General features: G+C 42.4%; 1 protein-coding gene across 5 annotated transcripts in view; it reads right to left on the minus strand.

Annotated features, from left to right (window-relative positions):
• The window catches only part of PLS3 (plastin 3), an 80145-nt gene extending 68309 nt beyond the window's left edge, over positions 1-11836 (minus strand). For 2 of the 5 annotated variants that reach the window (XM_027609100.1, XM_027609094.1), the window contains exon 1: positions 11714-11836. The gene's annotated coding sequence lies outside the window, so the exon portion shown is untranslated. Of the gene's footprint in view, positions 1-11076; positions 11127-11713 lie in introns of those variants that run through there. The other 3 variants (XM_027609097.1, XM_027609098.2, XM_027609099.2) reach the window with 3 other exon arrangements.
• Positions 11837-12792: the final 956 nt, after the last annotated feature.

Here is a 12792-nt window from a genome sequence, read left to right on the forward strand (position 1 = left end):
TCAATAAAGGTGTATAAACAAGAAATTTTGTATAGCTCTATTACACAGTAAGTTTTAGAAAAGGTGATTATACAACTTTTACAGGCTTTTAATGATTCAAGTGAAAATATTACTAAGGAGAAAGGATTTGGCAACAAGTTGGTAATACACTACTAAACATTAGGAAACCAAAAATTAGCTACATTGAGATGTAGAAATCAGGATTGCTCAGAGTCAATCAAAGCAAAGATTTACAGTAACAGTAGCAATAAATCAAAAAGTCATCATGTCAGTACCACCTCTACCTCAGTAGCTGACCTGTGGTTAGACATTTAATATTAGCATTCTCGATTTTTCCTAATAGCCAAACAGCAGAAACAACCCAAATGTCTATCAACAGATAAATGGACAAACAAAACATGGTACATCCATACAATGGAATATTATGCCACCGTAAAAAGGAATGAAATCTTGGTACACGTGTGAATGAACCTTGAAAACACTATGCCAAGTGAAAGAAGCCAGTCACAAAACACCACGTGGCTATATGTTCCATTCATATGGAAGTCCAGAATGGGGAAATTGATGGAGACAGAAAGTAGATTAGTGGTTGCTTAAGAATGGGGAGGTGGGAGGCTGGGGAGAGTGACAGCTCAAGAACAATTTCTGAGGGGATGAAAATGTTTTGAAATTGACCATGGTGATGGTTGTTCATCTCTCTGAATATACCGAAATCCACTGAAACTGAACACTGCACTCCATAAAACTGCTTCAAAACATTAAAAATGTTAGTATGTCCCTAGTATGTCTTGAGTCTAAAGTTAAGCAGTTATCACAATGCAAGGGCCATACATGATATTCACTCCTGACCATTGACTTACAACAGCTGAAAGAGAAAGAAAACCAAGGAAACCATTTGCTTAGCCTTCTTGTAGGGTTCACACCATTATGTATCTTATTCGGTGTGATTCATAAATTAGGAACTTGCTGGTTAGGTTTTCATAATTTAATCTTTATCAGCCAAGGCCACTCATAGCCACGTTGTTTTCGCTTTTTTAAATGTATATTTGGAGACCTGCCTTGTTTCAGGTACAGTGAAAAGAGGTAGAAGAGCGGGGCTTCCCCTCGGGGTTCCTTTTCCTCTCTCCCTAGAAGCACAGTTCTCTCCGTGGTACCTCCAGACAGAGTCCATAGAGCATCTGATGCCCTCCCACCAAAATGAAACGATGATGAGATTTGGAATCCTGGCTTTTCCTGCTCATTCTAACATCTGTGACAATCAAGAAGTTCAAGGAAGGAAATTACGGTGTAGTTACTTGCTACTGCCCCCGAGTCAGATAAAACTTAACAGAATGCCGCGCTACGGAAAGTACAAGAGCCACAGGTACGAATCATGGCTTATCAGTGTTTTCCAGGGCTTCTGCACACATGGCTATTTCCACAGCGGCAGATCCAGTGACTGCAGAACTCCGCGCTGTGCACAACATCTACAATTTAGTAAAGCTGGAAAGAATTTTATTTTTGTAAAAACTAAATGGGGTGTGGCTCATTTTCTTGCCAAAGGGCTATTTTATTCCAAGACACTGCTGTCTGCTGACCTTCATTTATAGGCTGGGCAATGTTCTATTTAAGTAAAATTAACTCATAGTGGGCACTTTTTTGGGATGCAATAATTATTGCAAAGAAATAACAATGTTTAAATTTGATTTGTTCTTAGTTTAGATTTGATTATATTGGGTTATAAATGAATGTCTTTGTTCACACAAGGCTTAAATTTAGAAATTATCTTATGTTGAGAAAAAGGGCCATATTTAAGTTCATTTTCTACATGTAAGAATATTTTTAGGTTTCATGAAATCCAATATTTTGTGTTTTTTTTGCTTCTACTAGACTGCAGGTGTCTCTCACCCACCTTTACAGCGATGGTACCTAGCAGTCTCTGTTATACATTTTTTTTTTCGTTGAATGATGAAACCATACCACAGAGTAATTAAGGCATTGCCTACGTTACTATCCCTGGTTAACTAGTACTTCATCTGTAGTTTACACCATCTCAATATATACTTGGGAACTCTGGGCACATTTGAAAGTTTTCCTGAGTTCACATCTATTTATAAATGGCCTAGAGGCCTTCTTTTATGTAATTCTTACATATTTCGAGGTTCTTGACTTGACATATCATCCTTCCCTTCCTCTTTACACAAATCTCTGGTTAGGGAAGTTTCCCATCTTTGCCTTGCATCTATAAATATATTCTAGTTTGCTTTTTTTTTTCCAGAAAAAAAAAAAATGTTGGAATGCTTTGATTCAGGATCAGACACCGAATGTGTGGGTTGGCTTACATTTTAAAACATGCAAATCAATACTACTTTTTGGTTATCTATACTAATGATAATTTGGCTATCTTTGTTTTTTTAATTATTATAAGACAAAATATGACATTTTAATGATTCATAGTCACTTGTAAAAATGATTTCAACTGTAGCTTTAAACTGGAGACCCACAAACTGCTCAAAATATTTGTTGAATGTGTCAGTGTCCTTCATCATTTCCTGGTTTTTGCTTTTGAAAACCTCCACTAGAGGAAACTAGGGGCATCATAAATTTAAGATTAATATGTTTTGGATTCACCCATTTCTAAAGGCTACATGTCGTCTTGGAAAGATGTTGATTTCATTTATAACCCTCTGCCTTCCCCAACACTTTTAAGTTTTCACTAATTTATTTTCTCTTGTCTCCTGTTTTTACAAAGGTAAACATCCTAACATTCACATTTCTATTTCTCCTACTACAGAAACACTGAAGACTTTGAAGCTTTTTTCCCCCTGCCCCCACCAAATCAAGGATCAACATTACCTATCATTACCTTTCACCCTGATCTAAGCTATATTTGTTAGTAGCAGTGGGTTTATAATGATTTCTGTAATGTATGAATAATGTTTCCAATTTTCCTTCGAGGGCGAATTCTTTAAGCCATTAGGTGGCATATCCTCACAAAAGGATAAATTAACTGGTCAACAGGTTTCCTAGCTAAGTCAAGAATCTTCTTCAACCTGGAACATTGTTAAAATCGTCCCTATCCACAATAAAAAGCAATGGAAAGCAATTATTTTTACAGTGCCATTAAATAAAGCAGAAAATATAAACTATCTTATTTATCTTGAACGGTGATACTTAAGGAAAAAGTGTTTGAATTAGAGGAAAATGAACAGATGGATACACATACCTGACAAGGTCATCTAAGGCAACATTCATTGACCTAGAAGAGGGGAGTATTTATTGAGCACTTACTATCTGCTAGCTTCTTTATAAATGTTCTCATTTGATTTTAGGGACAACACTGAAAACAAGTGGTATCAGCCCCATTTTAGAGAGCAACCAAAAATCTAAAGGCAAGTTAGCAAACCTGCCTCCCTTCCCCCATTAACAGTTCCGTTTTAAAAAATAGACTTCCTATGATTGTACACCCCACATGATTCTCCTTTATCCTGCTTTGTACCTGTTAAGTAGATCAGAGGAAACCAAAATATTTCCAAGACATACACTTTACCTAAACCAGCTTCAGTTTAGAGTCAAATACCATACACTATATAAAGAAGTCTTTTTTTTTGTTTTTTGGAATACCACTGTTTGAAAACAAGGCCTTTTTTTGCTTAAGCCCATGTTTAAATTTCCAAGATTGTCAAAGGACTTCATCTTTAAAAACAAAAATCTTTGCAATTTCTCTTCTAAATATTTATCTCAAAGAAATAATCAGAGCTGCAAAAAAGGCTTTTGCAAGGATGTTCACTGAAGCATTATCTATAAGATATGGAAACAACATAAACTTGCAACAACCTGGAATTAGTGAAAGAAGTTATGAAATACCCATTATATGGAATATCATAGTATTTTTAAAATTTTCAAAAATATTTGATTACAGGGGTGCCTGGGTGGCTCAGTCCTTTAAGCATCTGACTTCGGCTCAGTTTGTGATCTCCGGGTCCTGGGATCCAGCCTCCCTTTGGACTCCCAGCTCAGCATGGAGTCAGCTTCTCCTTCTCTCTCTGCCCCTCCCCCTGCTTGTGTGTACTCTCTCTCTCAAATAAATAAAATCTTTAAAAAAATATTTGATTATATGAAAAAATGTAGTAGTAAGTGAAAAGAATGGAATACAAACTGTATATACAGCATGATTCCAATTTTAAAAATATGTAACTTTCTATACTGGAAATAGATAAAAAAAATATGAGCAGGTGGTACAATTATGAGTAATTTTAATTTTCTTCATTATAAATCCCTTTATAGGGCACCTGGGTGGCTCAGTTGGTTGAGCGGCTGCCTTCTGCTTGGGTCATGATCCTGAAGTCCCGCATTGTCTCCTTGCTCAGGCTCCTTGCCGGGCGGCTGGGAGTCTGTCTGTTTATCCCTCTGACCCTCCCCCCATCTCATGCTCTCTCTCTCTCTCTCAAATAAATAAAATCTTTTAAAAAAAAATCCCTTTATATTTTCCTCTAAAATGTTTACAATGACTTTGTATTTTTTAACCCAAAGCAAAGTGGTTAAAAATACTTTAAAGAATGCACTACTTAAGATACTTTTCTAGTAGATTAACTAAATCATACATATTGACTATTGTAGCATTTCCTATCAAGTTTACTTCTAGAAAACACTATGCAGTCTATAATGGTAATTCCCCCGACCTGAAATACAAGCCCCCAAATATCAAAAAGAATGATAAGAAATGACAAACCAGAAATACACAAGCTAGTTAAGAAATACAGAAAAAAAGCTTACAGATCACATTAGTCTATGAAAGATAGTGTATTATTCAGTGTCAATAGCAGAATGTCAATCTGAGTGCAACACTATGTAATTAGAACATATAATATTCAAAGCTATTATACTGACCTCACAAATTTTATTGAAGAGGAAAACGTTATATATATTGTATACAAATTACGTATCTATAAGCAGCTTAAAAGAATCAGAGTTAGATTTTCAATAAATGGGTTACAAGATTAAAAAAATAACTTGCTAGTCAATCTTTTAAACCAAAGATAGCAGAAAGAAGAGATCAGACTTTATAAAAGAAATTGACTTCTATGAGCAAAATGAACCCACGCTTCAGAACTAGTCACATGATACCAGGTTATTTCAAGAGTCCTTTCCCTCAGAGGTTTCTGCTTATTTCATTTTAATTCGGTACTAGCACTTTACCAATGACATTTTAACAAATACTATCAAATACCATAGGATTTCACTCATGTGTGGAATTTAAGAAACAAAACAAACGAACAAAGAAAAAAGAGAAATGAAAGAGAAGTTTCTTAAATGTGGACAACAAACTGGTGGTCGCCAGAGGAGGGATGGGGGAAACAGGTGAAGGGGGTGCCTGGGTGGCTCCGGTCATGATGGGATCCAGCCCCGCATGCTTTTCCCTCTCCCTCTGCCCCTCCCCCTCACTTGGGCTCTCGCTCTCTCTCTCTCTCAGGCAAATAAATAAAATCTTTTAAAAAAAGAGCATATTTATGGTGATGAGCACTGAGCAATGTATAGAACTGCTGAATCACTATATTGTAGAGCCAAAACTAATATAACATTGTATGTTAACTATGCTGGAATTTAAATGAATAAGGACATAATTTTAACCAACCAGATAAAAATGCATGGTAACTCCAAGAATGACAGAGTTAACGAACCTGTCATAGAATTGGCAAGATGACAATAAACACTGGAAATTAATCCGAGGTTAACAGTTTTAAGGGTGGGAGTTGAAAAGGACCCCTCAGAAGCCAGCTATCCAACAGGCTTCTCAAGTGCAGATCTACATTAACTTCTCCTCTTTTCTCTGTTAATGAGGGCGTACCAGTTAAATATACAGATTAACTCCTCCATTAGGAGCTTTTCCAAACCTGCACTCCTTTAAAGGGCAATTATAAGGAGAAGCACTTGCTTTTTCGAGAGTTTTATACAAGACCTCCCATTATGGGCAGTCACAAAACTAAGAATGAAGTAGGATAAGCCAACGGGTTCTGCAAGATTACCGACAAACACTAAAATACTGCTCAGTAGTTACTTAAGAAGGAGGGAAGAAAAAAAAACCCATCACAGTAATGGCTTTCACAGGCTATCTGGCACAACATTTGAGGGAAAACACTGTAAGAAAGCATTACTTAGAGGTTTTTATTCTCGTTATCAGCCAGAATTAGATTATTTCTTCTTTGCTTGTAAAACTGGATGGCTGGAGAATATTTGCAGGCAAGTACAAATGCGGGCGAGACTGAAGTGATGAGGATTCTACCATTTCTGCAAACTCCTGTTCAAGCTGTAGTGTGTCTATGATAGACTACTACAGTACTTTGATTTTATATAGCACCTGTCTGCTGAAGAGCCAAGGGTCACTTATCCATAGCTCACTTAGCCTTTCAGCATGCCTGTGACATACATAGATTAGAAACAGATGGCTAAATAAAGTAAAATCCACATATGGACACCGAGAACTTGTGTGATTTACCAACGATGGCCTAGATGTCCAAACTGTAGAGGACTCCAAGCCCTTGGATTCCATGCTCAATGCCTTTTCCAGTGAACGACACTACCTCCTTACCCTTAAACAAACTTCTAGACCGTTAAGAAAAATTAAGTTTTCTCGTAATACGAAATCAGTAGGTTTAATGCACCAAAATCCTTGCTAAGCATTGATGTTAATGGTACCTCTATATTTTATTTTATTTTATTTTATTTTTTAAAGATTTTATTTATTTATTTGAGAGAGAGAGAGAATGAGAGATAGAAAGCACGAGAGGGAAAGAGGGTCAGAGGGAGAAGCAGACTCCCTGCTGAGCAGGAAGCCCGATGCGGGACTCGATCCCGGGACTCCAGGATCATGACCTGAGCCGAAGGCAGTCGCTTAACCAACTGAGCCACCCAGGCGCCCGGTACCTCTATATTTTAAAGAGCTAACATGAGTCATATGGAATAGGCCACTGGTGAACGTCTTCCTGCATAGCTACCAATTTGCCAACAGGGTAGTTAGCTTGGTTCTACACAGGTGCATTAAAATTTGAAAAATCAACTAATATTAACTGAAATAAGCCAGGCTACAACTATTTGGGAAAAAAAAAATCCCAGCAAACCAAAAACCTTGAGCCATGCCCTCAACTGTATAAATGAGAAGATGCATAATGTACTCGGTTAGTTATCAATATAATAATTTTAAGTGACTTTCTCAAGGTCGAACTATGAGTCAGTAGCAGAGCCATGTCTAAAATCTAGTTCTTTTTTTTTTTTTAAAGATTTTATTTATTTGACAGAGAGAAACACAGCGAGAGAGGGAACACAAGCAGGGGGAGTGGGAGAGGGAGAAGCAGGCTTCCCGCTGAGCAGGGAGCCCGATGCGGGGCTTGATCCCAGGACCCCGGGATCATGACCTGAGCCGAAGGCAGACGTTTAACGACTGAGCCACCCAGGCGCCCCTAAAATCTAGTTGTTTTGAAGGTAAGTCCAATATATTTTTCCCTCAGTATTTCAATTTTCACTTAAAAGCATGATTTTTCTTCCCTAAAACATTTTATACTAACATTTGTCTTTCAAGTGCTAAGATTAAGGCAAATTAGATATTATTAAACATATTGAACTTGACAGTGCCTCACCTATGTCATAACTACAGTGGGTTGGTCCCAAGAATTATGACCTTCTGAGAATGACATTTCATGATTAGACAGTTTATATTTCTAAGCCATAACTAACCAAAGCTGTATCATAACTAAGAACAGCTAGTCCTGACCATTGGTATCTAAAAGAGCTTCCAGGAGGCGCCTGGGTGGCTCAGTCAGTGAAGCATCTGCCTTCAGCTCAGGTCATGATCCTGGGATGGAGCCCTGCATCAGCCTCCCTGAGCAGGGAGTCTGCTTCTTCTCCTCTGTCCCTCCAACCCACTTGTTCTCTCTCTCAAATAAATAAATAAAATATTAAAAAAAGAGCTTCCAACGTGTAATGTATCCAAAAAGCTTCTGAAACCTCCCAACACATTGAACGAACAAATATATGGTAGATCACTCTCTAGAATAATTACCCAGACTCAAAACACGATCTAGCCGTTTTCTTTCAAACTGTGTTTTATTAGTTTCACAGATCAAATTTTTCCCTCTCTGGATTACTTTTAACCAACAGAAAAATTATCACATGAGCAAACATGAAGTGATTTTAAAAACAGATACCTGCATTGCTGTCTTTCGATAGATGCTCATTTTCAATTTTACACCAGCTAGTTTTGGAATCTGTACTAAACAGCAAAAAGAATTTAGCGTTCACATTTCGCCTAGATTGTGCTCATGAAATGCAATCGCGGATTCCTGAATTTATCATCTGTGGTAAGAATATCATGTCAGTAAATTTCTTGGAAAGGCAAGTAGAAATGACGCCTAAAACAGAACATGGAATAATGGAAAGTGGCCTTTCTTCCTTTTCTCCCCCTGTAGGTTTCACCAGAAAGAATCACTTTAGTTCTCAGGCACCATGGCCAAGCTCCCCTTTCTGTTCAGCAACAGTCATGTGGTTTGCCTAGGAGCAAAATTTCATTTGGTTTCTGATAGTGCCCTGGATACTGACATTCTGCCAGTATAAATAGTCAAGTCTAATGTGCATGTAACCATTTGTAGAAGAGATATAATCACAACCAAAATATTACTCACCAGTTATAATTACTCCTTCTACCCAAAATGCCATAAGCCTAGACATTTTTAGCAATGGGCTCTAAATGATGGCATCAGACTGGAGACCCTGGACTTGAATGCTTGAGTGTCTGTACTCAGTCAAGGCAGAGCATAATTTGCTTGGCTCCCCACCTCGGGTAAAGAAAGAGGTTGATAAATTGCTAGATCTAACAGCAGAGATTAAGAATTAGACTCACAACCCCCTCATCTTACTAAAAACCCGAGTTCATGAAATGATAGGTGCCCCCCCATTAAGTCAGTAACAGTCAGTGGTTTTAAATGAGTGGACACTTGAAGACAATGAAATGCTCTATAGACTGAGAGCCTAGTGATGATCCTGTTTTGATGTGAGTTAATAATATTTTAAAAAGAGCTCATCTCCCTACCACTTTAATCTCGTTGGATCGTGGTACTCTCTCTTTGAGGTTAAAATATGTATTAGGAGTTCAATCTAAAATTCTGTTGTCACCTCACTTCCACTAGGGGGGTCTATCTACCAGTGTACTTTAACTCCAATAACTCAGGTGCAGCTTAATTCCACTTTGAGCAAATCTGCGCCACAAGGCTAGCCTGGAGGTCAGAACTATATGCTTTCAAGGAGTTCTAGTTTTTAGGCTCAGAAACCCCAGCACAGCACAAAAATGGAGTGCTCGAGTCATTCCAAGGTTGCTGCAGTAGACGGAGGGGTTTTCTGGCTAATGCACACAAAGCCAACATCTCTTAAATGTTCCCCGTTTCATTTACAGTGGCCTAGTTTCAAGGCTGAATATGTATCAACTGGATCCATTTTTGTAAATAAGTAAAGCTTTTAAACTCCTGACCTCAGAGACTCCTCTGCCCATTTCTATACTCTGCAAAATATAATCTGAATATCAGAACTGCCACGTTTTTCCAAAAGCAATCTTAACTTGGGCCACATGGGCAGGTATTGGTCATCATCACAGAAGGGAGCTGTTTCAGGGGCCTCTCATTATTCCCTCAAGATACTGATAGGCAAACACCCAACCAGCTCGATTTATCCGATTTAAGATCCACTGTTTTTGTGCCTGATTTCTGATCCAATTAATTGCAACCCACAAATAACTGGTGGTTAATTTTAGTCAAGAAATGATCCACCACCTTCAAGGAGATGCCTAATAAAGAGAACAGTTCAATTAGAATATAGGCCAGAACCAGGAATACGGGTAAATCCTAATTTTTTTAAACACTATCTTACGGAATATGGCTTCAAAACTATCCTCTAGGGATGAAGTGCGTGTGAATTAAAGGACGATTTTCCTAGAAAATAATTAGTAAGATATTTTTTAAATTTAGGAAAGCCACCGGGGAGATATATGTCCCGGCACAGAGAGATTTCAAGTCTTTATTTTAAAAAAACAGCTCCCGTTTTTATTTTGGATAAAATCAGAGCACCAAATTCCCTTTCTGTTCCCCTCCTCCAAATCCAAATAGAATTCCCTGGAGTAGAGGCTAGTTTCACACTCCCCCTCTCCTTTTTTTTTTTTTGTCGTGGTAGTTTTTGGAAAATGGGCTCCAGCCATTACATTCCAGTTTTCAAGGCAAAAGAAGTCATGTGACCATTACCCTAGGGGCATCAGAGACTTGGGGCACGTGATGCCAATCAGCAAGTGTGGGACTTCGGCCACTTCGCTGGAATTCACTGTAAACCGCATCTCCAGGATCAAGTTGAGACTCCCAAACACAGTGTGACATCAGTCAAGTGGCGTAAGTGCTTCCCTCTCAGGAGTTTGTCATTTCACTTCACGTTTTCTACCTGCTGTGCGGCCAGCCAGGCTCTCCTCCCCCCCCACCCCCTCCCTCGTAACAGGTCGGGCACCCCCCGGCATCCCGTCCGTCGGATCCTAAATGGCGAGGCTCTCCAACACAGTTCTAAGCTCAACCTGCACCCGTAGTGCTAATCCGGTGAGGAGCAAGAAGCAGCGCGTCGCGCAAGTGTCAGAGAGCATTCACCCCACGCCACCTCCCAGCCTGGGATCCTCTGCTGTCCTGGAGCCAGGCCGTTGGAGCCGCCAGCGCGCTACGAGCGGTAGCAGCGGTGGCGGCAACTTTGGGACTGGCAAGAAGCCAGGGCGGGGGTGGTCAGCGTCCCCCGGCCTCTTATTAGAGCGCCTAAATACTGCGGGCGGAGGAAAGTCAACAGCGGCAAGTGCAGCTGGGGGGCGGGGGGAGGGGAGATCACCCCCCCATCCCACTGCCCCTGCCGCTCTGCCTCCCCCGGGAGCCCCGAGAGGTCCCGCGCTGCCCCGACCGCGCGCTCGGGGCTGCAGAGCCAGAGGAGCCGAGCAGGGCGCGGACCGAGGGGTCCGGGGAGATGGGGAACCGAAAGGTCTGCCCTAGTGGCCCGGCGATGTTGAGCTACTGAAAGGGAAAAAGTGCTTACTCATAGGGAGACGCGGTGCGATCGCGGCACTCTCGCTAATGGCCAGGGAAGCAAGCGGGAGGCAGGCAGCTCCCGGAGCCCGGTTCCTTCCCTGGGCCAAGGCTGCTGCTCAGAGCCCCGGAACTGGCGCCCGAGGCGGGCAAGCGGGGGCCGGAGGCAGCCTCCGGGATTTCCTGAGTCCGGGGCGGGAGGGGGCGGGGGGCCGGGGGGTGGCAGTAGTTGGGGAAGGACGACAGAGGGAAGTTCGGCGCTCGGTTTCCACTTCGCGGCCGCCGCCACGGAAGGGGAGAAAGACAAGGGTTGGCGTCAAGGACTGCAGCCCCAGGTAAGCAACAAGTTTGGAGCAACTAGCGAGAAAGCACCATCCCGGTGGTTAAGAGCGGAAAACGTGTTTGCGGCGGGTGGTCGTGGGGAACACTGTCACTCCCACCCATCCTGGATGCGAACGACCTGCTTTGGCGCCCAAGGTCCGGGACCGAAATTTCTGCAGCCCCCTCCCTGCCCCGCGTCCCCACCCCCCCCCGCGCGGGGCACGTCCCAGCTGAGGTTGCGGGAGATGCTCTCCGCTGGACCCACGCCTGCCCACGCCCCGGGAACCCGCTCCCGTCGTGCCCCAGCGTGCCCACAAAGCCCTTACATCAAGTCGCAGAGTCCCGGATCTGGCCCGACAGCCTCCGACCGACGCACTCCGACAACTTCTGCCTCTCGCAATCTTTGCGGCCGTGGTTCTAAAGCCAGCGCCCCCTCCCTCACGCCTGCCCCCTCCGCCCCTCGGCCGCCGCCATTGGCTCGGGTGGTGCTAACAGTCGGCCTGGGAACCTGGAAGGGGATTGGGCCGCGAGCCTGTCACATCAACTGGGTGGGGAACCGGGAGCAGAATCCTCGGGGATGGGCACCCTGGAGGGATGGGGACTCTAACTCGGCGGCAGGGAGCGGAGACCGGTCTCTCCCGCCTGCTTCTGCCTCTCTCTCCCTGGCTAAAAAAGAAAAGGGATTAGAAGTCCACGGTGCCTGGCTCAGAGTCATGTGCAAAGGAAAAAAAAGAATAAATGAAAAGATAGGAATGTTGGGAATGGGAGTTTGCAAGTCACCAAGCCCCTATTTAAGTCCGAGGGTACAGGTTCTCCCCCTATTTAAGTCCGAGGGTACAGGTTCTCCCCGGAATGGTGAAGAGAATCTCGGCCCAAGAAGGGACATTTACTAGTGGTTTCGTCTGCGCGGATCAGCCCAGGTGTGACACCTTAGCAATCTTTCCTTTTCCCTTCCGAGGTCTAAGGAGCAGAATATGGGCACGACGGGGCTCTCGGGTCTTTGGTTTCGTGCCAAGTAAATTGTTGACCAAAATCACCTGTTCAGGTAGGGTTGTCCATGCGAAAGGGGGTGAGAGGTCGAGGTGGGAAGGAATGGTGGGAGTAACGTCGTTCCACTCGTTTGGAAATGGATGTCCATTCTCATTAATCTCCTAACATCAGAGAAAACTTGGAGACATGCTCCTGCTTCCGGGAATACCTTTTCTGTTTCCCAGAGTCCCTGTTCTTCTTCTTTGCCCATGAGATTGCCTCCATGTCATAGCTGGCTTCTTGCATGAATACACGGGGAGGTTTCCCCTCCATATCTGCGTTCCAATCCTTTGGCTCACTCCAGGTCCAAAATCAGCTGGGAGGGCCAGAGTTTGAGGGATTCTCCAGGGTCAGGTCAGGTGATTGGCTTGTGGGA

The sequence above is a fragment of the Zalophus californianus genome, chromosome X (assembly GCF_009762305.2).
Source record: "Zalophus californianus isolate mZalCal1 chromosome X, mZalCal1.pri.v2, whole genome shotgun sequence".
Lineage (NCBI taxonomy): Eukaryota > Metazoa > Chordata > Mammalia > Carnivora > Otariidae > Zalophus > Zalophus californianus.